The sequence below is a fragment of the Xenopus laevis genome, chromosome 1L (genome assembly GCF_017654675.1).
Source record: "Xenopus laevis strain J_2021 chromosome 1L, Xenopus_laevis_v10.1, whole genome shotgun sequence".
Lineage (NCBI taxonomy): Eukaryota > Metazoa > Chordata > Amphibia > Anura > Pipidae > Xenopus > Xenopus laevis.
The window spans coordinates 7,136,848-7,162,971 of record NC_054371.1 but is presented as its reverse complement, the minus strand read 5'-3'; the positions used below and the strand labels follow the sequence as shown (position 1 = coordinate 7,162,971).

The following is a 26,124-nucleotide window of genomic DNA, read 5'->3' as shown; positions in this document are numbered from 1 at the left end:
GCATTCATAGCAAATCAGTTGCATGGGTTTTGGTGGGCAAAGTTGCACCCTCTTTATTTAACCGAATGCAGACTGGCAACCCTTGAAACGCACAGATATTATTATGGTTTTATAGCCAAAAAGTCATCATGCATTCATACATCCTACATGATGACCGATGAAGCCAAGGACATTTTTGCCCCGGCGTGGCTTTGTTTTCTTGCAAAGGCTTCACCAACGTAAACCTGCATGCCGGCAGAAGGCAGCAGGACGCATCCATCAGTTTCACGTGGTGCTGGTGCACTGAAATTCGATGATCAATTATAAATGGAAATCAAATTTCAACGTCCCTTTTAAAGTCGATTGAAAATTAATTTAAAGGCATGTCGAGCCAGGCAGGAGTCGAACCTACAATCTTCTGATTCGTAGTCAGACGCGTTTTCCATTGCGCCACTGGCCCCCCGTCAATAAGCGGCTGGAAAACAGATCTCTCGGAAGTTCCTGTGAATCCCAGAGACTCTGCGTACCGCCCGCCAATATGGTAAGGAGAGAGACTTCATGTCCCCGAATTCATCCCTGGAACAAATGAAGGGAGGAGTTGCATTCTGCTCTCAACCTAAGGGATCTTGGGAAATAGCTTGTTGGACTCGTCCTGGGTTCCTTCGATTTGTACGGTGAGGTGTTTTAAATGCCTTCCTAAGACTTTAAGGGCTTTTACAAGTCAGACATCCTTGTTTATAGCTCTGGACCGGTATTACACAGAGCATTAAAAACAATTTCAGAAAATAAACCCGATCATAATCGGCAACATCTGTGGAAAATGTTGCGCAAAAAGTACACAACGTCTTGCGTGCGGGGACAGCATGGGGGTTTCTGTAGTGTAGCGGTTATCACGTTCGCCTCACACGCGAAAGGTCCCCGGTTCGAAACCGGGCAGAAACAAAGCTCCGTTTATACCGCGAGCTGCTTGTTTATCATTCATCAACCCAAAGCGGAAATGGGAGAGACGCGGTACACTTTCCTTTAGAATTGACATTTTGTACGGATATTTGACTATGGAAAGCCCAATGTTTGGGAGTAAGTGCAAAACATTCACGCATCCCAAGAAAACGAATGGCATCCAGGCAAACAAAAAACATTAACCACGCCAAAAGTGGAGAAAGCTCGGCGAAGGCCTCAGCTGCCATATGCAAAAGGGGGCACGTGTACAACGGAGAAGAAGCGCTTTAGAAGAGGAGGGTTACAAAATAGTTACATAGTTAAATCGGGTTGAAAAGAGACAAAGTCAATCAATCAAGTTCAACCCGTCCAAATGAAAACCCCCGCATCCATCCACACACACCCCTCCCTGCTCTCACATCAATTATATTTCCCCATATCTATACTAACTATAGAATTTAGTATCACAATAGCCTTTGATATGACGTCTAGAAAAGAAATGTCTTTGCGTCGTCGTAAACAATTCTGCGTTGGAGTTGATTGCCGTCAGTTGCATCGAGGAAGCTCGCCGTCGGCCTCCCTGGTGGTCTAGTGGCTAGGATTCGGCGCTCTCACCGCCCGCGGCCCGGGTTCGATTCCCGGTCAGGGAAAATGCACTTTTCTGACTGGTGGCTTTAACGCTGGGGCTTGAGAAGGTCTTTCCCAAACTACGGGTGGTGCAAGGTCTCAAGTGCTGTACGGAAGAAGGCGCTTGTATTCGTATGGTAAACGTGTCATGACTCGAGAGAAACTGAAGAACTGTCTGATCTAAAGCCATGTCATGCCTTTAACCTTTCCAAGAACAATACAAGACTACCATTGTTCACATGGGATGCTGTGAGACAATTTTCTGTGTGAAATGGGATATACAGTATGATTCGAGTGAGTTCAGCTATTCTGTGTTAAAGGCACAAACCAAAGTGGCTTCATTTGTATATCTCGCCGCAAAGAAACCAAAATCAGCAAAGGAGCTTAGGTAACACCATTTAAATAGGACATTGCGCTGCAAAGCCCTTCCCTTTAGCTCAAAACCACTTGAGCGCTGTAGCTGAAGCCAAAAACCACTTCTCGCTACTTACACTTCTAGGACCTCTCAGCTCTTTTGACTCGGTGGGACCAGCCTCTCCTCCTCCAGTCCCCTCTGCTTCTCTTGGCCTTTGTGACACCGCCCTTTCCTCTTTTCCATGACCCTTTTCGGTGTCTCCTAGTGTTCATTAGTGCGGGGCCGCTGCTTGGCGGCCTCAGAGCGGTCACCGCCGGACGGCTTTCCCGGCGACTCAGATCGGAGGCCCCTAGACGAGCCCCGCAGGTGGTTTCTGTAGTGTAGTGGTTATCACGTTCGCCTAACACGCGAAAGGTCCCCGGTTCGAAACCGGGCAGAAACACTGGCCATTTGCCCCCTTTTTATTTCTTCGTTTCCCATAGTGCTCTCTCTCGCAGGAATGTATTTACAAATAAAAAGCATTCTAAGCCAGTTGAACGATTGGAAAAAAACAAAAACCCAGGCAAATGAAGTGAGTGTGTGGGTTATCATGAATTTTAACTGTGGATCGGGAGGTTTTAGGTTCGCCTCCTTACGATTAAACTGCATTTTGAAAAGAAGAAATTGTAAATGGGAAAGCCACTGTCAACTGATGTATCTTGAAGGCGCTTCAACGAGTTAAGCAAGCGGTATCGGTTCCACTGTGCATTGCTGGACGCTATTCGCAGCAGTTCGGCTTGTGTTCTTTTGGCGTTCCTAACCAACTCACGTACCGCTGTAATGATTGCTAATCAGGGAACGGGTTTTCTCCGGACCTGCGACACAACATCCAGCAATTGAAAGGCTTTCTTGCCAAGATTCTCCTGCATGGACCCTTAAGAGCCAGCAGAGTTACTGGTCCTAGTGCGTCAAGTCTCCTTTCCAAGAAGTCACAGCCGCGAGCACCCAGATGGGACTTGAAGCGCCACCACAATCCCTGGGCTTAGGAGGCCAGTGCTTATCCATTAGGTCCACTGGGGCACAGGTTGAACCCTTGGCAAAGTTTCTTTTAGTGCTGTTTGGCATTCATAGCAAATCAGTTGCATGGGTTTTGGTGGGCAAAGTTGCAACCTTTTAATTTAACCGAATGCAGACTGGCAAACCCTTGAAAGCGCACAGATATATTATGGTTTTATAAGCGCTAAAAAGTCATCATGGGCATTCATACATCCTAATGATGACCGATGAAGCCAAGGAACATTTTTTGCCCGGCGTGGCTTTGTTTTTCCTTGGCAAAGGCTTCACCAAACGTAAACCTGCAAAAAAACAAAGAAGAAAAAGAAGAGAAGGCAAAAACGCGATAGGCATGAGCGACGGGGACGTTTCTTGCATGCCGGCAGAAAGGCAGCAGGATGCATCCATCAGTTTCACGTGGTGCTGGTTGCACTGAAAATTCGATGATAATTATAACATGGAAATCAAATTCAACGTCCCTTTTAAAGTACGATTGAAAATTAATTAAAGGCATGTCGAGCCAAGGCAGGAGCCGAAACGCTCAATCTTCTGATCCGTAGTCAGACGCGTTATCCTTGCGCCACTGGCCCCCCGCAATCAGCGGCATGGAAAACAGATCTCTGAAGTTCCTGTGAATTCCAGAGACTGCTGCGTTACGCCGGGCCATATGGTAAGGAGAGAGACTTCCCGTCCCGCGATTCATGCCCTGGAAAAATGAAGGGAGGAGTTGCATTCTGCTCTTCAACCTAAGGGATCTTGGGAAATAGCTTGTTGGAGCTCGTCCTGGGTTCCTTCGATTTGTACGGTGAGGTGTTTTTTAAAATGCCTTCCTAAGACTTGGAAGGGCTTTTACAAGTCAGACATCTTGTTTTAGCTCTGGACCGGTATTACACAGAGCATTAAAAACAATTTCAGAAAATAACACCGATCAATTAATCGGCAACATCTGTGAAACAAATGTTGCGCAAAAAGTACAGCAACGTCTTGCGTGCTGGATAGCATGGGGTTCTGTAGTGTAGCGGTTATACGTTCGCCTCCCACGCGAAAGGTCCCCGGTTCGAACCGGGCAGAAACAAAGTCCGTTTAATTAAACCTGTGAGCTGCTTGTTTTATCATTCATCACCCAAAGCGGAAATGGGAGAGACGCGGCACCACCTTTCCTTTAGAATTGACATTTCGTACGCGGGGGGGGGGGATTTTGATTATGGAAAGCGCAATGTTTGGGGAGTAAGTGCAAAACATTCACAGCATTACCAAGAAAACGAATGGATCCAGGCAAACAATAAAACATTAACGCACGCCAAAAGTGGAGAAAGCTCGGCGAAGGCCTCAGCTGCCAAATATGCAAAAGGGGGCTACGTGCACAACGGAGAAGAAAGCGCTTTAGAAGAGGAAGGTTACAAAATAGTTACATAGTTAAATCGGTTTGAAAAGAGCAAAGTCAATCAATCAAGTTTCAACCCCGTCAAATGAACCCGCATCATCGCATCCACACAGCACGCCTCCCTGCTCTCACATCAATTTATATTCCCCATATCTTACTAAGCTATAGAATTTAGTATCACATAGCGCTTTGATATGACGTCTAGAACGAAATGTCCTTTGCGTCGTCGTAAACTAATTTCTGCGTTGGAGTTGATTGCCGTCAGTTGCATAATCGAGGAAGCTCGCGCGTCGGCCTCCCTGGTGGTCTAGTGGCTAGGGATTTCGGCGCTCTCACCGCGCGGCCGGGTTCGATTCCGGTCAGGGAAAATGCACTTTTGCTGGTGGCTTTAGACGCTGGGGCTTGAGAAGGTCTTTCCCAAACTACGGGTGGTGCAGAGGTCTCAAGTGCTGTAACGGAAGAAGGCGCTTGTATTCGTATGGTTAAACCGTGTTTCTGACTCGAGAGAAACCTGAAGAAACTGTCTGATCTAAAGCCATGTCATGGCCTTTTAACCTTTCCAGAACAGATGACAAGACTACCATTGTTCACATGGGATGCTGTGACAGACCAATTTTTCTGTTGTGAAATGGGATATACAGTATGATTCGAGTGAGTTCAGCTATTCTGTGTTAAAGGCACAAGGGCATTCCTGGAAGCGCAAAAAAAGCGGGTTCCCTTGGCTTTAAAAAGGTTCCTGCAGCAGTTTTTCTGATATCTGTCCACAGATGTACTTGAGGCGCTTCAACTGAGTAACAAGGCGGTACCGGTCCCACTGTCCACCCGTCTACTCTTATTGCTGGTACGCTACTTCCAGCGGTCGGCTTGTGTTACATTGGCGTTCCTAACACAAGCTCATCGTACGCTGTATGATTTGTAATGGAGGGACGGGTTTTTCTTCCCGGACTCTGACACAACATCCAGCTAATTGAAAGGCTTTCTTGCAATTCTCCTGCATGGACGCCAAGAGCACAGAGTTACTGGTCCTAGCTGGCGTCAAAGTCTGCTTTCCAAGAAAGTCACATCCGCCAAGCACCACCGATGGGACTTGAACCGCACAATCCTGGCTTAGGAGGCCGTGCCTTATCATTAGGCCACTGGGGCACCGTATTGAACCCTTGGCAAGTTCTTTTAGTGCTGTTTGCATTCATAGCAAATAGTTGCATGGGTTTTTGGTGGGGCAGACGTTTGCACCCTTTTTATTTAACTCGAATGCAGAAACTGGAACCCTTGAAACGCACAGATATTGATTATGGTTTTATAGCGCAAACGTATCATGCATTCATACATCCCTACAATGAATGACGAATGAAGCCATAGGACATTTTTGGCCGCGGCGTGGCTTTGTTTTCTTGGCAAAGGCTTTCACCAACGTAAAGCCTGCAAAAAACAAAACAAGAAAAGAAGAGAAAGGCAAAACCGATAGGCATGTAGCGACGGGGGAACGTTTTTTTGCATGCCGGAAGAAGGCAGCAGGACGCCATCATCAGTTTCCAGCGTGGTGCTGGTGCACTGAAATTCGATGATCCAATTATAAATGGAATCAAATTTCAACGTCCGGCTTTTAAAGTCGATTGAAAATTAATTTAAAGGCTAATGTCGAGCCAGGCCAGGAGTCCGAACCTACATCTTGCTGATCCGTAGTCAGACGCGTTATCCATTGCGCACTGCCCCACCGTCATCAGCGGCTGGAAACAGATCTCTGCGGAAGTTCTGTGAATGCCAGAGCTCTGCGTAACCGGCCGCGCCAATATGGTATAGGAGAAGAGCACTTCACGTCCCGCGAATTCAATGCCCTGGAACAAATGAAGGGAGGAGTTTGCATTCTGCCTCTCAACCTAAGGGATCTTGGGAAAATAGCTTGTTGGAACTCGTCTCTGGTTCAGCTTCGATCTGTAGGTGAGGTGTTTTAAATGCCTTCGCTAAGACTTGAAGGGCTTTTAACAAGTCAGACATCCTTGTTTAGCTCTGTGACCGGTATTACACAGAGCATTAAAAACAATTTCAGAAATAAACCCGATCTAATCGGCAACAATCTGTGGAAAATGTTGCGCAACAAAGTACACAACGTCTTGCGGGCGGGGGACAGCTATGGGGGTTTCTGTAGTGTAGCGGTTTATCCACGTTCGCCTGCACTACGCGAAGGTCCCACGGTTCGAAACCGGGTCTAGAAACAAAGCTCCGTTTATACCGCGGAGCTTGCTTGTTTATCAATTCATCAACCCAAACGGAAATGGGAGAGAAGCGGCACACTTTCCTTTAGAATTGACATTTTTACGGAATCATTTGACTATGGAAAGCCCAATGTTTGGGAGTAAGTGCAAAACATTCACGCATCCCAGAAAACGAATGGCAATCCCAGGAAACAAAAAACATTAACCAACGCATATGTGGGAGACAAAGCTCGGCGAAGGCCTCAGCTGTTCCATAATGCAAAAGGGGCACGTGCACAACGGAGAAGAAGCGCTTTAGAAGAGGAGGGTTACTAAATAGTTACATAGTTAAAAATCGGGTGAAAGAAGACAGAAGTCAATCAATCAGTTCAACCCGTCACCCATGAAACCCCCGCATCCATCCATCCCCACAGTAACACCCGCTCCCTGCTCTCACATCAAATTATAATTTCCCCATATCTATACTAACTATAGAATTTAGTATCCAGCAATAGCCTTTGAATATGACGTCTAGAAGAAGAAATGTCTTTGGCGTCGTCGTAAATTTTTATTCTGCGTTGGGAGTTGAATTGCCGTCAGTTGCATCGAGGAAGCTCGCCGTCGGGCCTCACTGTGTGGTCTAGTGGCTAGATTCGGCGCTCTCACCCCCGCGGCCCGGGTTCGATTCGCGGTTGCAGGGAAAATGCACTTTTTCTGACTGGTGGCTTTAACGCTGGGGCTTGAGAAGGTCTTTCCCAAACTACGGGTGGTGCAAGGTCTCAAGTGCTCGTATCGGAAGAAGGCGGCTTGTATTCCTAGGTAAAACGTGTCATGAACTTTGAGAGAAACTGAAGAACTGTCCTGATCTAACAGCCATGTCTGCCTTTACAAGCTTTCCAAGAACAATACAGAGCTACCCATTGTTCACATGGGATTGCCTGTGAGACAATTTTTTCTTGTGTGAAATGGGATATACAGTATGATTCGAGTGAGTTCCGCTAATTCTGTGTTAAAGGCAGCAAACCAGTGGCTTCATTTGTATATGCTCGCCGCAGAAGAACCAAAATCAGCAAAGGAGCTTAGGTAACAGCCATTTAATAGGACAATTGCGCTGCAAAGGCCCTTCCCTTAGCTCAAAACACTTGAGCGTTAGCTGAAGCTCAAAACCACTTCCTTGCTATTACACTTCTAGACCTCTCAGGTCTTTTTACTCGGTGGACCAGCTCTCCTCCTCCGAGTCCCCTCTGTTCTGCTTGGCCTTTTGTGACACCGCCCTTTCCTGCTTTTCCATGACCCTTTTGCGGGTGTCTCCTAGTGTTTTGCATTAGTGCGGGCCGCTGCTTGGGCGGCGCTCAGAGCGGTAGCCGGCCGGACGGCTTTTCCCGGGCGACTCAGATCGGAGGGCCCCTGACGAGCCCCCGCAAGTGGTTTCTGTAGTGGTAGTTGGTTATCAGTTCGCCTAACACCGTATGCATAGTTGGGTTTGCGAAAGTCCCCGTTCGGAAACGCGGGCAGAAACACTGGCGCATTTGCGCCCCTTTTTATCTTCTTCGGTTTCCCATTGCTCTCTTCTCGCAGGAATGAATTTACAAATAAAAAGCACTTCTAAGCAGTTGAAAACGATTGGAAAAAAACACAAACCAGGCAAATGAATGTGAGTGTGTGGGTTTCATGAATTTTAACTGGTGGATCGGGAGGTTTTAGGTTTTCGCCTCCTTACGATTAAACTGCATTTGTGAAAAGGAAGAAATTGGTAAATGGGAAAGCCAATCTGTCCAACAGATTTACTTGAGGCGCTTCAACGGTAACAAGCTGGTACCAGTCCAACTGTCATTGCTGGACGCTACTTCCAGCAGTCGGCTTGTGTTCTTGGCGTTCCTAACACAACTCATCGTACCGCTGTATGATTGCTAATCAGGGAACGGGTTTTCTTCCGGACCTGCTGACACAACATCCAGCTAATTGAAAGGCTTTCTTGCCAAATTCTCCTGCATGGACCCGAGAGCCAGCAGAGTTACTGGTCCTAGCTGCGTCAAAGTCTCTTTCAAGAAAATCACACCGCGAGCGCCCCAGATGGGACTTGAACCCACAATCCCTGGCTTAGGAGGCCAGTGCCTTATCCTTTAGGCCACTGGGGCACAGGTTGAACCCTTGGCAAAGTTTCTTTTAGTGCTGTTTGCATTCATAGCAAATCAGTTGCATGGGTTTTGGTGGGCAAAGTTGCACCCTCTTTATTTAACCGAATGCAGACTGGCAACCCTTGAAACGCACAGATATTATTATGGTTTTATAGCCAAAAAGTCATCATGCATTCATACATCCTACATGATGACCGATGAAGCCAAGGACATTTTTGCCCCGGCGTGGCTTTGTTTTCTTGCAAAGGCTTCACCAACGTAAACCTGCAAAAAAACAAAAAAGAAAAGAAGAGAAAGGCAAAAACCGATAGGCATGAGCGACGGGGACGTTTCTTGCATGCCGGCAGAAGGCAGCAGGACGCATCCATCAGTTTCACGTGGTGCTGGTGCACTGAAATTCGATGATCAATTATAAATGGAAATCAAATTTCAACGTCCCTTTTAAAGTCGATTGAAAATTAATTTAAAGGCATGTCGAGCCAGGCAGGAGTTGAACCTACAATCTTCTGATCCGTAGTCAGACGCGTTATCCATTGCGCCACTGGCCCCCCGTCAATCAGCTGCTGGAAAACAGATCTCTCGGAAGTTCCTGTGAATCCCAGAGACTCTGCGTACCGCCTGTCAATATGGTAAGGAGAGAGACTTCATGTCCCCGAATTCATCCCTGGAACAAATGAAGGGAGGAGTTGCATTCTGCTCTCAACCTAAGGGTTCTTGGGAAATAGCTTGTTGGACTCGTCCTGGGTTCCTTCGATTTGTACGGTGAGGTGTTTTAAATGCCTTCCTAAGACTTGAAGGGCTTTTACAAGTCAGACATCCTTGTTTATAGCTCTGGACCGGTATTACACAGAGCATTAAAAACAATTTCAGAAAATAAACCCGATCATAATCGGCAACATCTGTGGAAAATGTTGCGCAAAAAGTACACAACATCTTGCGTGCGGGGACAGCATGGGGGTTTCTGTAGTGTAGCGGTTATCACGTTCGCCTCACACGCGAAAGGTCCCCGGTTCGAAACCGGGCAGAAACAAAGCTCCGTTTATACCGCGAGCTGCTTGTTTATCATTCATCAACCCAAAGCGGAAATGGGAGAGACGCGGCACACTTTCCTTTAGAATTGACATTTTGTACGGATATTTGACTATGGAAAGCCCAATGTTTGGGAGTAAGTGCAAAACATTCACGCATCCCAAGAAAACGAATGGCATCCAGGCAAACAAAAAACATTAACCACGCCAAAAGTGGAGAAAGCTCGGCGAAGGCCTCAGCTGCCATATGCAAAAGGGGGCACGTGCACAACGGAGAAGAAGCGCTTTAGAAGAGGAGGGTTACAAATAGTTACATAGTTAAATCGGGTTGAAAAGAGACAAAGTCAATCAATCAAGTTCAACCCGTCCAAATGAAAACCCCCGCATCCATCCATCCACACACACCCCTCCCTGCTCTCACATCAATTATATTTCCCCATATCTATACTAACTATAGAATTTAGTATCACAATAGCCTTTGATATGACGTCTAGAAAAGAAATGTCTTTGCGTCGTCGTAAACAATTCTGCGTTGGAGTTGATTGCCGTCAGTTGCATCGAGGAAGCTCGCCGTCGGCCTCCCTGGTGGTCTAGTGGCTAGGATTCGGCGCTCTCACCGCCGCGGCCCGGGTTCGATTCCCGGTCAGGGAAAATGCACTTTTCTGACTGGTGGCTTTAACACTGGGGCTTGAGAAGGTCTTTCCCAAACTACGGGTGGTGCAAGGTCTCAAGTGCTGTACGGAAGAAGGCGCTTGTATTCGCATGGTAAACGTGTCATGACTCGAGAGAAACTGAAGAAACTGTCTGATCTAAAGCCATGTCATGCCTTTAACCTTTCCAAGAACAATACAAGACTACCATTGTTCACATGGGATGCTGTGAGACAATTTTCTGTGTGAAATGGGATATACAGTATGATTCGAGTGAGTTCAGCTATTCTGTGTTAAAGGCACAAACCAAAGTGGCTTCATTTGTATATCTCGCCGCAAAGAAACCAAAATCAGCAAAGGAGCTTAGGTAACACCATTTAAATAGGACATTGCGCTGCAAAGCCCTTCCCTTTAGCTCAAAACCACTTGAGCGCTTAGCTGAAGCCAAAAACCACTTCTCGCTACTTACACTTCTAGACCTCTCAGCTCTTTTGACTCGGTGGACCAGCCTCTCCTCCTCCAGTCCCTCTGTTCTCTTGGCCTTTGTGACACCGCCCTTTCCTGCTTTTCCATGACCCTTTTCGGTGTCTCCTAGTGTTCATTAGTGCGGGCCGCTGCTTGGCGGCCTCAGAGCGGTCACCGGCCGGACGGCTTTCCCGGCGACTCAGATCGGAGGCCCCTAAACGAGCCCCGCAGGTGGTTTCTGTAGTGTAGTGGTTATCACGTTCGCCTAACACGCGAAAGGTCCCCGGTTCGAAACCGGGCAGAAACACTGGCCATTTGCCCCCTTTTTATTTCTTCGTTTCCCATAGTGCTCTCTCTCGCAGGAATGTATTTACAAATAAAAAGCATTCTAAGCCAGTTGAACGATTGGAAAAAAACAAAAACCCAGGCAAATGAAGTGAGTGTGTGGGTTATCATGAATTTTAACTGTGGATCGGGAGGTTTTAGGTTCGCCTCCTTACGATTAAACTGCATTTTGAAAAGAAGAAATTGTAAATGGGAAAGCCAAAGGCATTATGGGAGTCAGTGTTCTTTCTTTGCAAAGAAAGTCGGACAAGGGCCAAAGGTTTTTCAAGAGAGGCTTGCCGTGGGTCATCTGGAATGCTGAGTCGGTAAAATGGGTCGAAAGGGAAAATGAATGCCAACTACAATTGTGCTGAGGAAATCAACACAAGCAACGTGGACAGAGCAGCCGCCACTCCCAAAGCAGGCCAACGCAGTCCTGGCCCGCAGCATGCCGTGATCGTATAGTGGTTAGTACTCTGCGTTGTGGCCGCAGCAACCCCGGTTCGAATCCGGGTCACGGCAACTTTTTACCCTTGTTTAAACTTGACCCTTTTCTAGCACTCAAACGGAAATTTGAAAACGACTCTTCTTCCTCACTTTGAAATGGCGCGCCCTTGCAAAATGAATAGGTAGCCGTAGCTTCCTGTCGGCCATCTCCTCTTTAGCTGGCTTTACGCATTACACTTGAATTGTATGACACAAATTCATTTGGAATCTCCATCTGATCAAGGATTTTGGTATGAAAACCACATGGCTTTGAAAACATTTCACTCTGCTCCCTTGTTGAAGAAATTTGCAAGCTTTACATTTATGGCAGCAAAAGGTTACCCCAAATATTCACACTCGTCGCCCCTTCCTCTCCTTCCCTATCAATGGGTGCTAACCAATTCTTTTATGGCCTTGCCTGGGAGAAAACAATTTAAGGGAGAGAAGGGCATTCCTGAGCCAAAAAGCGGTCTGCTAAAAGGTTCCTCCAACGCAGTTCTGATATCTGTCCAACAGATGTACTTGAGGCGCTTCAACGAGTAACAAGCGGTACCGGTCCACTGTCCACTCTTATTGCTGGACGCTACTTCCAGCGGTCGGCTTGTGTTCTTGGCGTTCCTAACACAACTCATCGTACCGCTGTATGATTGCTAATCAGGGAACGGGTTTTCTTCCGGACCTGCTGACACAACATCCAGCTAATTGAAAGGCTTTCTTGCCAAATTCTCCTGCATGGACCCGAGAGCCAGCAGAGTTACTGGTCCTAGCTGCGTCAAAGTCTCTTTCAAGAAAGTCACACCGCAAGCACCCCAGATGGGACTTGAACCCACAATCCCCGGCTTAGAGGCCAGTGCCTTATCCATTAGGCCACTTGGGCACAGGTTGAACCCTTGGCAAAGTTTCTTTTAGTGCTGTTTGCATTCATAGCAAATCAGTTGCATGGGTTTTGGTGGGCAAAGTTGCACCCTTTTTATTTAACCGAATGCAGACTGGCAACCCTTGAAACGCACAGATATTATTATGGTTTATAGCCAAAAAGTCATCATGCATTCATACATCCTACATGATGACCGATGAAGCCAAGGACATTTTTGCCCCAGCGTGGCTTTGTTTTCTTGCAAAGGCTTCACCAACGTAAACCTGCAAAAAAACAAAAAAGAAAAGAAGAGAAAGGCAAAAACCGATAGGCATGAGCGACGGGGACGTTTCTTGCATGCCGGCAGAAGGCAGCAGGACGCATCCATCAGTTTCACGTGGTGCTGGTGCACTGAAATTCGATGATCAATTATAAATGGAAATCAAATTTCAACGTCCCTTTTAAAGTCGATTGAAAATTAATTTAAAGGCATGTCGAGCCAGGCAGGAGTCGAACCTACACTCTTCTGATCCGTAGTCAGACGTGTTATCCATTGCGCCACTGGCCCCCCGTCAATCAGCGGCTGGAAAACAGATCTCTCAGAAGTTCCTGTGAATCCCAGAGACTCTGCGTACCGCCCGCCAATATGGTAAGGAGAGAGACTTCACGTCCCCGAATTCATCCCTGGAACAAATGAAGGGAGGAGTTGCATTCTGCTCTCAACCTAAGGGATCTTGGGAAATAGCTTGTTGGACTCGTCCTGGGTTCCTTCGATTTGTACGGTGAGGTGTTTTAAATGCCTTCCTAAGACTTGAAGGGCTTTTACAAGTCAGACATCCTTGTTTATAGCTCTGGACCGGTATTACACAGAGCATTAAAAACAATTTCAGAAAATAAACCCGATCATAATCGGCAACATCTGTGGAAAATGTTGCGCAAAAAGTACACAACATCTTGCGTGCGGGGACAGCATGGGGGTTTCTGTAGTGTAGCGGTTATCACGTTCGCCTCACACGCGAAAGGTCCCCGGTTCGAAACCGGGCAGAAACAAAGCTCCGTTTATACCGCGAGCTGCTTGTTTATCATTCATCAACCCAAAGCGGAAATGGGAGAGACGCGGCACACTTTCCTTTAGAATTGACATTTTGTACGGATATTTGACTATGGAAAGCCCAATGTTTGGGAGTAAGTGCAAAACATTCACGCATCCCAAGAAAACGAATGGCATCCAGGCAAACAAAAAACATTAACCACGCCAAAAGTGGAGAAAGCTCGGCGAAGGCCTCAGCTGCCATATGCAAAAGGGGGCACGTGCACAACGGAGAAGAAGCGCTTTAGAAGAGGAGGGTTACAAAATAGTTACATAGTTAAATCGGGTTGAAAAGAGACAAAGTCAATCAATCAAGTTCAACCCGTCCAAATGAAAACCCCCGCATCCATCCATCCACACACACCCCTCCCTGCTCTCACATCAATTATATTTCCCCATATCTATACTAACTATAGAATTTAGTATCACAATAGCCTTTGATATGACGTCTAGAAAAGAAATGTCTTTGCGTCGTCGTAAACAATTCTGCGTTGGAGTTGATTGCCGTCAGTTGCATCGAGGAAGCTCGCCGTCGGCCTCCCTGGTGGTCTAGTGGCTAGGATTCGGCGCTCTCACCGCCGCGGCCCGGGTTCGATTCCTGGTCAGGGAAAATGCACTTTTCTGACTGGTGGCTTTAACGCTGGGGCTTGAGAAGGTCTTTCCCAAACTACGGGTGGTGCAAGGTCTCAAGTGCTGTACGGAAGAAGGCGCTTGTATTCGTATGGTAAACGTGTCATGACTCGAGAGAAACTGAAGAAACTGTCTGATCTAAAGCCATGTCATGCCTTTAACCTTTCCAAGAACAATACAAGACTACCATTGTTCACATGGGATGCTGTGAGACAATTTTCTGTGTGAAATGGGATATACAGTATGATTCGAGTGAGTTCAGCTATTCTGTGTTAAAGGCACAAACCAAAGTGGCTTCATTTGTATATCTCGCCGCAAAGAAACCAAAATCAGCAAAGGAGCTTAGGTAACACCATTTAAATAGGACATTGCGCTGCAAAGCCCTTCCCTTTAGCTCAAAACCACTTGAGCGCTTAGCTGAAGCCAAAAACCACTTCTCGCTACTTACACTTCTAGACCTCTCAGCTCTTTTGACTCGGTGGACCAGCCTCCAGTCCCTCTGTTCTCTTGGCCTTTGTGACACCGCCCTTTCCTGTCCTTTGCATGGCAGTGGGCCAATAAGGGGTTAATCCCCCGCCGGAAGGCGGCACAGGAAGTACAATAAAAGTCCATCCGGGTCCCCCCGCGCCCATCTCAATTTTCCTGTCGAAGATACCCCCCATACCAGAGGTGCTACTCTCTCCCTCTGACGTGCCTGGGACCGAGGTTCTTACCTTGTGTGTGTTCCAGGGGAAGCCGGCGGGCTTCTGGCCTTTGTTGCCGATGGCGCAATCAGCCGCAATGCTGCCTTAACGGAGGTAGCGCATGCGCGATAAGACGCCAGCGCCCATCTCTCTAATGGCGCCTACGTTTTCACGCTGCGAATTTACGCACGCGCCTTTTCGCGCCGGTTTAAAAGGACGAGCGCATCACAGGTCAGTTCCTCTTATGATTTCAAACGAACTGGCTGGTGTTCATTTCTGGCAAGACAAGACTGAGGAATCTGTGTGCACCTGTATTCTCGATTGATCCCAGGTGTAAGTTACATGGAGGTTTTAAACGCTGGAGCCTTATTCTTTGGAATATCTTTTTAATTACTTGACAATGTTATTAATTTCCTCCAGACTGTCAATTATGAGCTGCAGACGCTCAGGCTCCAGGGGGTAAGGCACTAAGAGAGTTTTTTTCCATCGTGATTGATGCAAACTACAAGCAGCTGTGAGTAATTATAATACCTTATTTTTCAGGAGTCCCCCATTAAGAGAGGAATCTCAAAGAAGGAAGACTCCCAGAACTGATTGTATTGCATGCGGAGAAGCAGCAATTCTAGGCAAAAGGCTCTGTGAGAAGTGTCTGCAGGAAGTGGCTGGGCCCTCCTCTGATCAACTGCACTCTATTAAAGACTGGATGCAGACTACCATAAAAAAATCTATGAGTGATATGGTCAATGTAGTTACTGAGAAAGTACTACACAATCTAGATGAAAGACACAAAGCGCCCTCCTCTATGACTGAGGTCAGTGGCAGACCTCACAGGAACACGCACTACTCCAGTGTTTCTGAAGGGGAGCTATCTTTAACCGATCAAGAAGAAGAAGAGCAGTCTGAAGATACCTGTTCTTTAAACCTTGAATACCTAGAGCCACTCATCAAAGCAATGAGATTTTCTCTGGAACTTGACAATACTGAGGATACTCCTAAACATGACACAATGTTCAGATCAGCGGTCAAAAAAGGAGAAAAATTCCCGGTAAAAGTCATTAAAGAAACCATTTTAGAGGAATGGAAGACGCCAGATAAAAAACTTAATTTCTCCAGAAGACTTAAAAAGATGTATCCATTCGAAGAAGAGGACTCAAAACTCTGGCAAGCCTCCCCTAAGGTGGATGCGGCCATCACTAGAGTGGCTCGACGTACTACCTTGCCTGTGGACGAAGGAGTCTCGCTAAAAGATGCGATGGAAAGAAGACAAGACATGACACTCAAAAAATCGTATCTAACATGTGGAATGTCCAACCAAGCCTCCATAGCCATTACCACTCTGGCCAGAGCCAACCACATTTGGATAGAAGAACTGGAACAAGCTGTCAAAGCGGGAACAGACAGAAAAAAGCTTATTGAAATGATCCAAGATGTCAAAACCGCAAACGAATTCACTACGGAAGCATCCATGGATCTTGTCAGACTCTCGGCCAAAGCTATGGGCCTTAGTGTGGCGGCCCGTAGAGCTCTCTGGCTGCGCCACTGGCATGCTGACCCGCAAAGTAAACATAACCTTTGCTCCCTCCCATTTGAAGGGTCACTTCTGTTTGGTGAAAGACTCGACAAAATCATATCCAAAGCCTCTGCAGGAAAATCGGCTTTTCTTCCTCAGGACAAAAGAGACAAGAGGCCCTTTAGAAAAAATCCCCTGCAGGAGGCCAAACAGTATAGACCGGGAAAGCCCTTTACTAGGCAACCCTGGAGAAGAACCCAGGGACAAGGGGCACCTGGAAGAAGGGACTTCAAACAGGACAAAAAATCGGCATGAGGGTGCGCGAGCCCCTCTGTCTTGCCTTGGAGGAAGACTTCAGAATTTCAGGACAGTGTGGGCTCAACACGTATCAGATCAATGGGTTGTAAAAACCCTAAGCAATGGTTATGCCCTGGATCTTCAAAAACTTCCGACGTTTCACTTTGTGTCTTCAGAAAAGCCTCGATCCCCACTAGCTGTTTCTACCCTAAAGATGATCCTTGGGGACCTACTAGACAGAAAGATCATCACAGAAGTCCCCAAAAGAGAACATTACAGAAGTATATATTCTCACCTATTCTTAAGAAGAAAAAATAATGGGGATTTCAGAGTAATTCTGAACTTAGGCCATCTGAACAAATTCCTCAGAACAAAAAAATTCAAAATGGAGACACTGAGGTCTATATGCCAGTTCATAAACCATGGAGACTGGATGCTCAAGATAGATATACAAGATGCCTATCTGCATGTTCCAGTGTGGGAACCACACAAACAATTCCTATGGTTCCTGATCCTGGGAAAGCACTTTCAATACCAAGCGCTCCCATTCGGACTAGCTTCAGCCCCAAGAGTTTTCACCAAGGTGCTTGCTCCCATGATGGCTTTCTTAAGGCTAAAGGGGATCCAGATTTTCGCATATCTAGACGATATATTGGTGAAAGCTCCTTCCAAAAAACTCCTCCTACAACACCTGAGTATAGTTCTAGATACTCTGAAAAAATGGGGGTGGCTCGTCAACTGGGAAAAGTCCATGTTGGAGCCAACACAACAGATTCAATTTCTGGGAGTTATCATAGACTCCAAAAAACTTCAAGTAAGTCTAACAGAGGAAAGGATTTCAGACATTCAACACCAAGCAGATTATCTGTCTCGTCATCCATCTTTGACTGCCAAGAGATGTCAACAAATTCTGGGGAAACTTATGTCCACCATAGAGGCGGTGAAATGGGCACGAATTCAAGCAAGACCTCTCCAGATAGAATTCTTGAACCAATGGAACAGGAATCACCTGGAAAACTCCCAGTTGATTCACCTATCACAGACGACGATCTCTCATCTCTCATGGTGGCTCAGGAGAGAGAACTTGCAAGTTCCTGTATCTATCACCTCCCCTACTTGGGAAACACTGACCACGGATGCAAGCAGAGCGGGGTGGGGAGCACACTTCAAACACTTCCAAATTCAAGGGAAGTGGACACCCATAGAAAGCAAAAAATCCTCCAATTGGAGGGAACTGAAGGCGGTGCTACTAGCGATCCTACACTTCCAAAAACACCTCAGAAAAAAATCTATACTGATCAAATCAGACAACCTATCCACAGTGAGTTATATAAACAACCAGGGAGGAACCAGATCCAAACAACTGTTGTGCTTGACCACAACTATTTTCGAATGGGCTCAAAACAATGCGAACCACCTCAAAGCCTCCTACATACCAGGGACATCGAACACCTTAGCGGATCTCCTCAACAGGAAATTTCCGGCTATCGGGGAGTGGGAGTTGAACCAGCAGATTTACGACCTAATATGCCGAAAGTGGGGTCACACATCCATAGACCTGATGGCTACCTTTCAGAACAAGAAGAATCTAGTGTTCTGTTCGTGGGACAAGGACCCCAGAGCGACCTTTTGGGATGCTTTCTCATTCCAATGGAACTTTCAACTGGCTTACATCTTCCCTCCAATCTCGATGTTAGCAAAAACCATCAAAAAAATTCAGGAGGACAAAGCTCAAGTCATCCTCATAGCTCCCTGGTGGCCGAGAAGACTCTGGTTCCCCCTCTTACTTCAGATGTCTCAGGAGGAGCCCTTCAGACTCCCTGTAACTCCGAACCTTTTACACCAGGGATCCCTACTACACCCAGACCCAGGGTACTGGGCCCTGACTGCTTGGAGATTGAAAGGATAAAACTCAGAAAGGAAGGACTCTCAGAGGGAGCAATCAACACTCTTATTTCTTCTAGAAAGATGTCTACCTCTTCCAAATATAACAAAATCTGGGAGAAATTTTCCAGCTGGGGGTTAGAGAAATTTGGATCGTCTTTCCTCATCTCAGAGTTCACCATCATCGAATTCCTGCAGTCAGGTTTAGAGGCCAGTCTCAGCGCTTCTACCTTGAAAGGTCAGATTTCTGCCATATCTGCTTATACGGACATACAATGGTCCTCATATCCTCTGATCAAAAAGTTTTTCAAGGGCCTCATCAGAATCCATCCTCCAGTTAAAGACACAGTCCCTCCCTGGGACCTCTCCCTAGTACTGGATGCACTAACCAAAGCACCCTTTGAACCTTTAGATGATTTACCATTAAAAATCCTGACGTTGAAGACGGTCTTCCTACTTGCCATTTCCTCAGCAAAAAGAGTGGGAGAACTACACGCTCTCTCATCTGATGCAACTAAGATCCAGTTCCTTCATGATAAAGTTACTCTAAGAACTCGAGAAAACTTCATTCCCAAGGTTGCCACAAAATTCCACATGTCCCAAGACATAGTGCTTCCTACTTTTTTTGAGAATCCCAAGAACGAAGAAGAGAATAGACTCCACAATCTCGATGTGGTGAGATGCCTAAAGCGCTATATACACTAGGTGTCAAGTTTCAGGAAATCTGAAAATCTTCTTCTTCTCTTCGGAGGTCCTAGACAAGGCATGGGAGCTTCCAAAAAAGTAATCTCAGCATGGATTAAAGAATGCATTCTCATGGCCTATTCCTCTCAAACAGTACCTGGGCCATCATCAGCCAAAGCACACTCCACCAGAGGTATAGCGGCGTCTTGGGCCTTCCATGCCCAAGTTCCAGCTGACGAGATCTGCAAAGCTGCTACCTGGAAAAATTTACATACTTTCTCAAAACACTACTGTTTCGATGTTTATTCAAAAAACCTAGCTGGGTTTGGGCTAAGTGTCCTCTCAGCTGCTGCAATAAAAGTTCCTGAATAATCCCTCCCTATGTGTTCTGCTTTTTACATCCCCTTATTGGCCCACTGCCATGCAAAGGACAGGAAAACAGAAAATCTTAACATACTTACCGTGATTTTCATTTCCTGGACTGTAGCATGGCAGTGGGCAGGGGTTTCCCTCCCTATTAGGGGGTATTGTCTCCAGTCGTTGAGATGGGCGCGGGGGGACCCGGATGGACTTTTATTGTACTTCCTGTGCAGCCTTCCGGCGGGGGAATAACCCCTTATTGGCCCACTGCCATGCTACAGTCCAGGAAATGAAAATCACGGTAAGTATGTTAAGATATTCTGTTTTCCTGCTTTTCCATGACCCTTTTCGGTGTCTCCTAGTGTTCATTAGTGCGGGCCGCTGCTTGGCGGCCTCAGAGCGGTCACCGGCCGGACGGCTTTCCCGGCGACTCAGATCGGAGGCCCCTAGCCGAGCCCTGCAGGTGCTTTCTGTAGTGTAGTGGTTATCACGTTCGCCTAACACGCGAAAGGTCCCCGGTTCGAAACCGGGCAGAAACACTGGCCATTTGCCCCCTTTTTATTTCTTCGTTTCCCATAGTGCTCTCTCTCGCAGGAATGTATTTACAAATAAAAAGCATTCTAAGCCAGTTGAACGATTGGAAAAAAACAAAAACCCAGGCAAATGAAGTGAGTGTGTGGGTTATCATGAATTTTAACTGTGGATCGGGAGGTTTTAGGTTCGCCTCCTTACGATTAAACTGCATTTGAAAAGAAGAAATTGTAAATGGGAAAGCCAAAGGCATTATGGGAGTCAGTGTTCCTTCTTTGCAAAGAAAGTCGGACAAGGGCCAAAGGTTTTTCAAGAGAGGCTTGCCGTGGGTCATCTGGAATGCTGAGTCGGTTAAAATGGGTCGAAAGGGAAAATGAATGCCAACTACAATTGTGCTGAGGAAATCAACACAAGCAACGTGGACAGAGCAGCCGCCACTCCCAAAGCAGGCCAACGCAGTCCTGGCCCGCAGCATGCCGTGATCGTATAGTGGTTAGTACTCTGCGTTGTGGCTGCAGCAACCCCGGTTCGAATCCGGGTCACGGCAACTTTTTACCCTTGTTTAAACTTGACCCTTTTCTAGCACTCAAACGGAAATTTAAAAACGACTCTTCTTCCTCACTTTGAAATGGCGCGCCCTTGCAAAATGAATAGGTAGCCGTAGCTTCCTGTCGGCCATCTCCTCTTTAGCTGGCTTTACGCATTACACTTGAATTGTATGACACAAATTCATTTGGAATCTCCATCTGATCAAGGATTTTGGTATGAAAACCACATGGCTTTGAAAACATTTCACTCTGCTCCCTTGTTGAAGAAATTTGCAAGCTTTACATTTATGGCAGCAAAAGGTTACCCCAAATATTCACAATCGTCGCCCCTTCCTCTCCTTCCCTATCAATGGGTGCTAACCAATTCTTTTATGGCCTTGCCTGGGAGAAAACAATTTAAGGGAGAGAAGGGCATTCCTGAGCCAAAAAGTGGTCTGCTAAAAGGTTCCTCCAACGCAGTTCTGATATCTGTCCAACAGATGTACTTGAGGCGCTTCAACGAGTAACAAGCGGTACCGGTCCACTGTCGACCCATCTACTCTTATTGCTGGACGCTACTTCCAGCGGTCGACTTGTGTTCTTGGCGTTCCTAACACAACTCATCGTACCACTGTATGATTGCTAATCAGGGAACGGGTTTTCTTCCAGACCTGCTGACACAACATCCAGCTAATTGAAAGGCTTTCTTGCCAAATTCTCCTGCATGGACCCAAGAGCCAGCAGAGTTACTGGTCCTAGCTGCGTCAAAGTCTCTTTCAAGAAAGTCACACTGCGAGCACCCCAGATGGGACTTGAACCCACAATCCCTGGCTTAGGAGGCCAGTGCCTTATCCATTAGGCCACTGGATGGTCCCTTGGCAAAGTTTCTTTTAGTGCTGTTTGCATTCATAGCAAATCAGTTGCATGGGTTTTGGTGGGCAAAGTTGCACCCTCTTTATTTAACCGAATGCAGACTAGCAACCCTTGAAACGCACAGATATTATTATGGTTTTATAGCCAAAAACAAAGTCTTTTGCCGCACACCACTTACTTTCTTGCTGGGTGCATCCGTATCCCTGGCCGCCTCCACGCCAAATATTACAACGAATGTACAAGGTGGGAAAGAGCACACCAGAATATGCAGGCAATGCCTTAGTTCATTTGCAGATTTATTGAGTGCACAAGCTTTCGGGGTCACAGCCCCTTCCTCAGGTGCAATATTGCACCTGAGGAAGGGGCTGTGACCCCGAAAGCTTGTGCACTCAATAAATCTGCAAATGAACTAAGGCATTGCCTGCATATTCTGGTGTGCTCTTTCCCACCTTGTACATTCGTTTATAGCCAAAAAGTCATCATGCATTCATACATCCTACATGATGACCGATGAAGCCAAGGACATTTTTGCCCCGGCGTGGCTTTGTTTTCTTGCAAAGGCTTCACCAACGTAAACCTGCAAAAAACCAAAAAAGAAAAGAAGAGAAAGGCAAAAACCGATAGGCATGAGCGACGGGGACGTTTCTTGCATGCCGGCAGAAGGCAGCAGGACGCATCCATCAGTTTCACATGGTGCTGGTGCACTGAAATTCGATGATCAATTATAAATGGAAATCAAATTTCAACGTCCCTTTTAAAGTCGATTGAAAATTAATTTAAAGGCATGTCGAGCCAGGCAGGAGTCAAACCTACAATCTTCTGATCCGTAGCCAGATGCGTTATCCATTGCGCCACTGGCCCCCCCGTCAATCTGCGGCTGGAAAACAGATCTCTCGGAAGTTCCTGTGAATCCCAGAGACTCTGCGTACCGCCCGCCAATATGGTAAGGAGAGAGACTTCACGTCCCCGAATTCATCCCTGGAACAAATGAAGGGAGGAGTTGCATTCTGCTCTCAACCTAAGGGATCTTGGGAAATAGCTTGTTGGACTCATCCTGGGTTCCTTCGATTTGTACGGTGAGGTGTTTTAAATGCCTTCCTAAGACTTGAAGGGCTTTTACCCAAATCAACTCATTACCCTTATCAACCCTAATCAATTAATATGTTAATTACGTCGTTATGAATTTATATGTTATATTGTTTATTAGTGTTCATTTGTTTAACAGCCTGGGTCTGCCAAATACATCCATCAGTGATTTCATTCTCTACTCTGGGTGGGGGAATAAATAGTAGGACATAGTTGTCTTGGTGCCACCCAATTAGTTGATAGAATGTTCCAGAGGCACAAAGTGTGACTAGTGATATCATCTGATGGATTCTTTTATCAGATAATTGAATTGTCTTGATTTGATCCAAAAAAATATACCAGTTGAAAATATAATAAAACATAACATAGAAGTAATTGGGTGTAGTTATGTAATTTTATCCAAGGAAAGAATAAAAGGACATAAGGAAATATTAATCATTTTGTTTTAAAACGTGTGCGTATAACATAATATTTGAGATGGTAGTACTTATTGACTGAACAGAAACAAAGAGTTAAGATTCTCAGTTTCACCAGCTGATCCATCTGTGCCGGGAGTCCTGGGAGTCGTCACTGATCTCTTTAAATAGAAGGGAAAAAAATGAATTATACGTGTGTAACTCATGCACCTATTAAAAAGAAAAAAGTACCCCGTAGGTAACAACCTAATCAGTATCCAGCATACATTAAATCTCTTAGGATTTAAATAAATTAATTAAATAAATAAGTTAAGGTGAGAAAAGTGCCCAATCAATTAATGAATTAATTGATCAACTACTTGATTTTGAAATAATTCATAAATACTATAAAGTGCCAATTAGTGCATAATACCCATTAAGTAGTTTAATTAATTATCATTCTCAAAATAAATAACAATTCATGGTTGAAATCAACCAAAAAAAGCTACAAGGATAAAAATGACAAAGTTCATCAAAAGAGTGCAATTGACTGGGAAAGATGCTTAAATTAAGTGAGGATTATTAAAAACACAGGAAGGTATATTAAATTAATCAAGTGCTAGTATTAATATAAAGAGTCCTGGAAATTAAATTAATTGAAAGGATCCCATTAGATTAAAAAATGACCAAAATCGGGTAGAAATAATACCAATGCTACGGTCAGCAGAAAAGAAAGAGGATATAATGAAATATAAGAAGGTGGAGTTGTCCCAAAAACTAACTGCCTGTTGTTTTCTAAGTCTGGGACACCACAAAGAGGAAGGCAGGACAGGGTAACCGAGACTGTGGCCTTGGTAAATTAACTTGCCCTGATCTTAAGGAGACTAAGTTAACCCTAATAAGCCACAAATCACCGGCCCCTTAGAATGGAAGGAAGATTGTTTAAGATGAAAGAAAGAACCGTAGCAATAAGGATTAGATCCAACCCCAGTAAAAGCACCAAGATTCAATAATTAAAATACAGGATTTGAGCAACTCGCCAACGCGTTTCGCTTAATAGCTTTCTCAAGGCGAAATAATTGATCCGTTTGGAGACGCTGTAGAAATAGGTTCCGGGTTCGTTGTCAGAATGCGTCATTACGTTGTTATCACGTGATCTTTTCTTCTGATTCGTAGTTGCAGCTAAAACGTCCTGCGTATCATCAGAACGCTTGACGTCGGGAGGTGCAGACCCATGCGCAAGACGCACACCCCCCGGCAAACCCATCTCATTTGCCAGCACAATCATGACACTAAACGCATCATTAGGATTTCATGACACTAAATGCATCAAGCGTAAAGCGTTCTGATGATACGCAGGACGTTTTAGCTGCAACTACGAATCAGAAGAATCCTAAGATCACGTGATAACAACGTAATGACGCATTCTGACAACGAACCCGGAACCTATTTCTACAGCGTCTCCAAACGGATCAATTATTTCGCCTTGAGAAAGCTATTAAGCGAAACGCGTTGGCGAGTTCTCTTCTATTAGACCAGGTCTGATTAAGAGACATAATCCTCTATGGGCAAGAGAAAGCTCTAGAAACAGAATCCCACTATGTCTTTGTACCTCCCCAATGGGCCACCGGATCAACAGACGTCAACTCAAGATGGCACAAAACAGTTTAGATCACATCTAGATCAGACCTCATCAAGTGCATCTCCTTCATCCTTAGAGGTTTGACTGTTTCCCAGGCTGTTACAGCTGGCATTAAAGATTTACAAAGGGATTTTACAGACCTGGGCCTAGACTGTTGCATCCTGCTCATTGAGGCAAATTGCTTTCCACACTTTATTCAACTAAATACCAAGTCACCTTCTAAATCACCCAATCACCTCTGAGCCTTTAATGGAATACAGTTCCCACATCACCATGGGCTGCTCAGCTCACATTGAGCTTTTTTCTCATCTGAGAGAAAGTCAGTTCCACAATGTGAGTGGTTCCAAAAAAACATTCTAAATCTTGGTCTTGAAAGTCAACTAGCTACTGTATTCTTAGCCATATTTCCCAGAAAATCATTAATCTCCACAGACAGATTTGTTTCAATCTTACTGCTGGGCATTATTTTCTACACTTCTTCTGCTTCTTCCGCCCCCATATTCTATACGCTTCTCCTACTACAGTTTTAGGGGTATATCTCCCAAATTCGTCACATTTCTTCATTCTATTTTGGAACAGGTTGCTTGTGTTTTTGTAAGTGATCCCACCCTCCGTCTTTTTAGGGCAGCACTCAAAACACCCCAATTTTTCCTTTGACTTTGACAGGGAAGATTTTCAAACTGCTGCCACTTTTACAGTTTTGAAGCCACACTCACCAGAGTCATGGGGTCCCCCCGAATGAAAAAAACAAAAAAAAATGTATTCCCTAAAGTGGGAGGAGCCAACAACAATCACATTTCACCCATTGACTTTCAATGGGGAAATTTAAACTGCTGCCAATGTTAGAGCATTGAGGCCACACTCAACAAACTTGAATCACATAGTTACGGGGTCAACCTGAATGAAAAGGTGATATAGGTTTAATACCCAGAAGTGGGAGGGGCCAACAGCATTGACTTTTAATCTGGAAATTAAAATTGTTGCCACTCTTACATCATACATGAAGCCACACTCATACTATTTGCAAAAAACTGATATATTAACTGAATCAGAATCCTAATTTACATATGCAAATTAGGGGCAGAGAGGGAAATCGCGTGACTTTTTGCCACAAAACAAGTAAGTAAAAAATGTTTTTCCTTCCTTGCATATGCAAATTAGGATTCAGATTCGGTATTCGGCCGAATGCTTTGTGAAGGATTCGGGGGTTCGGCCGAATCCAAAATAGTGGATTTGGTGCATTCCTAATCATGTACAACATTTCTACCTACTAAAAGATTTACTTCTCCTTTAAACTTTACCCCTTAAAATGTATAAATATTCTTAAGTGTGGAATCAGATTTATGGAAAAGATAACATTTCCTAGATACTGAGTTAAAAGTAACTGACAATAAAATGCATACACCAATTTATTGCAAATGGCATAGTGGAAAATGTTTGGATTTGTGGCAAACCACTGAATGGTTTCTCCAATTGT

The 26,124-nt window shown here is 45.4% G+C and overlaps 1 long non-coding RNA gene and 16 other non-coding genes across 17 annotated transcripts; 12 read left to right on the top strand and 5 right to left on the bottom strand.

The window, feature by feature from the left end:
- Positions 1-366: 366 nt before the first annotated feature.
- trnar-acg lies at positions 367-439 on the bottom strand. The gene has a single exon. It is a non-coding gene; the product is annotated as a tRNA-Arg (tRNA).
- A 409-nt stretch (positions 440-848) lies between these two features.
- trnav-cac lies at positions 849-921 on the top strand. Its single transcript has one exon. It is a non-coding gene; the product is annotated as a tRNA-Val (tRNA).
- A 574-nt stretch (positions 922-1,495) lies between these two features.
- Positions 1,496-1,568, top strand: trnae-cuc. Its single transcript has one exon. It is a non-coding gene; the product is annotated as a tRNA-Glu (tRNA).
- Positions 1,569-2,269: 701 nt separating this feature from the next.
- trnav-aac lies at positions 2,270-2,342 on the top strand. The gene has a single exon. It is a non-coding gene; the product is annotated as a tRNA-Val (tRNA).
- Positions 2,343-8,573: 6,231 nt separating this feature from the next.
- trnar-ccu lies at positions 8,574-8,646 on the bottom strand. Its single transcript has one exon. It is a non-coding gene; the product is annotated as a tRNA-Arg (tRNA).
- A 475-nt stretch (positions 8,647-9,121) lies between these two features.
- On the bottom strand, positions 9,122-9,194 carry trnar-acg. The gene has a single exon. It is a non-coding gene; the product is annotated as a tRNA-Arg (tRNA).
- A 409-nt stretch (positions 9,195-9,603) lies between these two features.
- Positions 9,604-9,676, top strand: trnav-cac. The gene has a single exon. It is a non-coding gene; the product is annotated as a tRNA-Val (tRNA).
- A 577-nt stretch (positions 9,677-10,253) lies between these two features.
- On the top strand, positions 10,254-10,325 carry trnae-cuc. The gene has a single exon. It is a non-coding gene; the product is annotated as a tRNA-Glu (tRNA).
- A 698-nt stretch (positions 10,326-11,023) lies between these two features.
- Positions 11,024-11,096, top strand: trnav-aac. The gene has a single exon. It is a non-coding gene; the product is annotated as a tRNA-Val (tRNA).
- A 467-nt stretch (positions 11,097-11,563) lies between these two features.
- trnah-gug lies at positions 11,564-11,635 on the top strand. The gene has a single exon. It is a non-coding gene; the product is annotated as a tRNA-His (tRNA).
- Positions 11,636-12,950: 1,315 nt separating this feature from the next.
- Positions 12,951-13,023, bottom strand: trnar-acg. The gene has a single exon. It is a non-coding gene; the product is annotated as a tRNA-Arg (tRNA).
- A 391-nt stretch (positions 13,024-13,414) lies between these two features.
- Positions 13,415-15,641, top strand: LOC121401536. The gene is made up of 3 exons (XR_005966328.1): positions 13,415-15,191; positions 15,279-15,317; positions 15,402-15,641. It is a non-coding gene; the product is annotated as an uncharacterized LOC121401536 (long non-coding RNA).
- On the top strand, positions 13,433-13,505 carry trnav-cac. The gene has a single exon. It is a non-coding gene; the product is annotated as a tRNA-Val (tRNA).
- On the top strand, positions 14,084-14,155 carry trnae-cuc. Its single transcript has one exon. It is a non-coding gene; the product is annotated as a tRNA-Glu (tRNA).
- Positions 15,642-20,058: 4,417 nt separating the features above from the next.
- Positions 20,059-20,132, top strand: trnav-aac. The gene has a single exon. It is a non-coding gene; the product is annotated as a tRNA-Val (tRNA).
- Positions 20,133-20,599: 467 nt separating this feature from the next.
- Positions 20,600-20,671, top strand: trnah-gug. Its single transcript has one exon. It is a non-coding gene; the product is annotated as a tRNA-His (tRNA).
- Positions 20,672-21,448: 777 nt separating this feature from the next.
- Positions 21,449-21,523, bottom strand: trnar-ccu. Its single transcript has one exon. It is a non-coding gene; the product is annotated as a tRNA-Arg (tRNA).
- Positions 21,524-26,124: the final 4,601 nt, after the last annotated feature.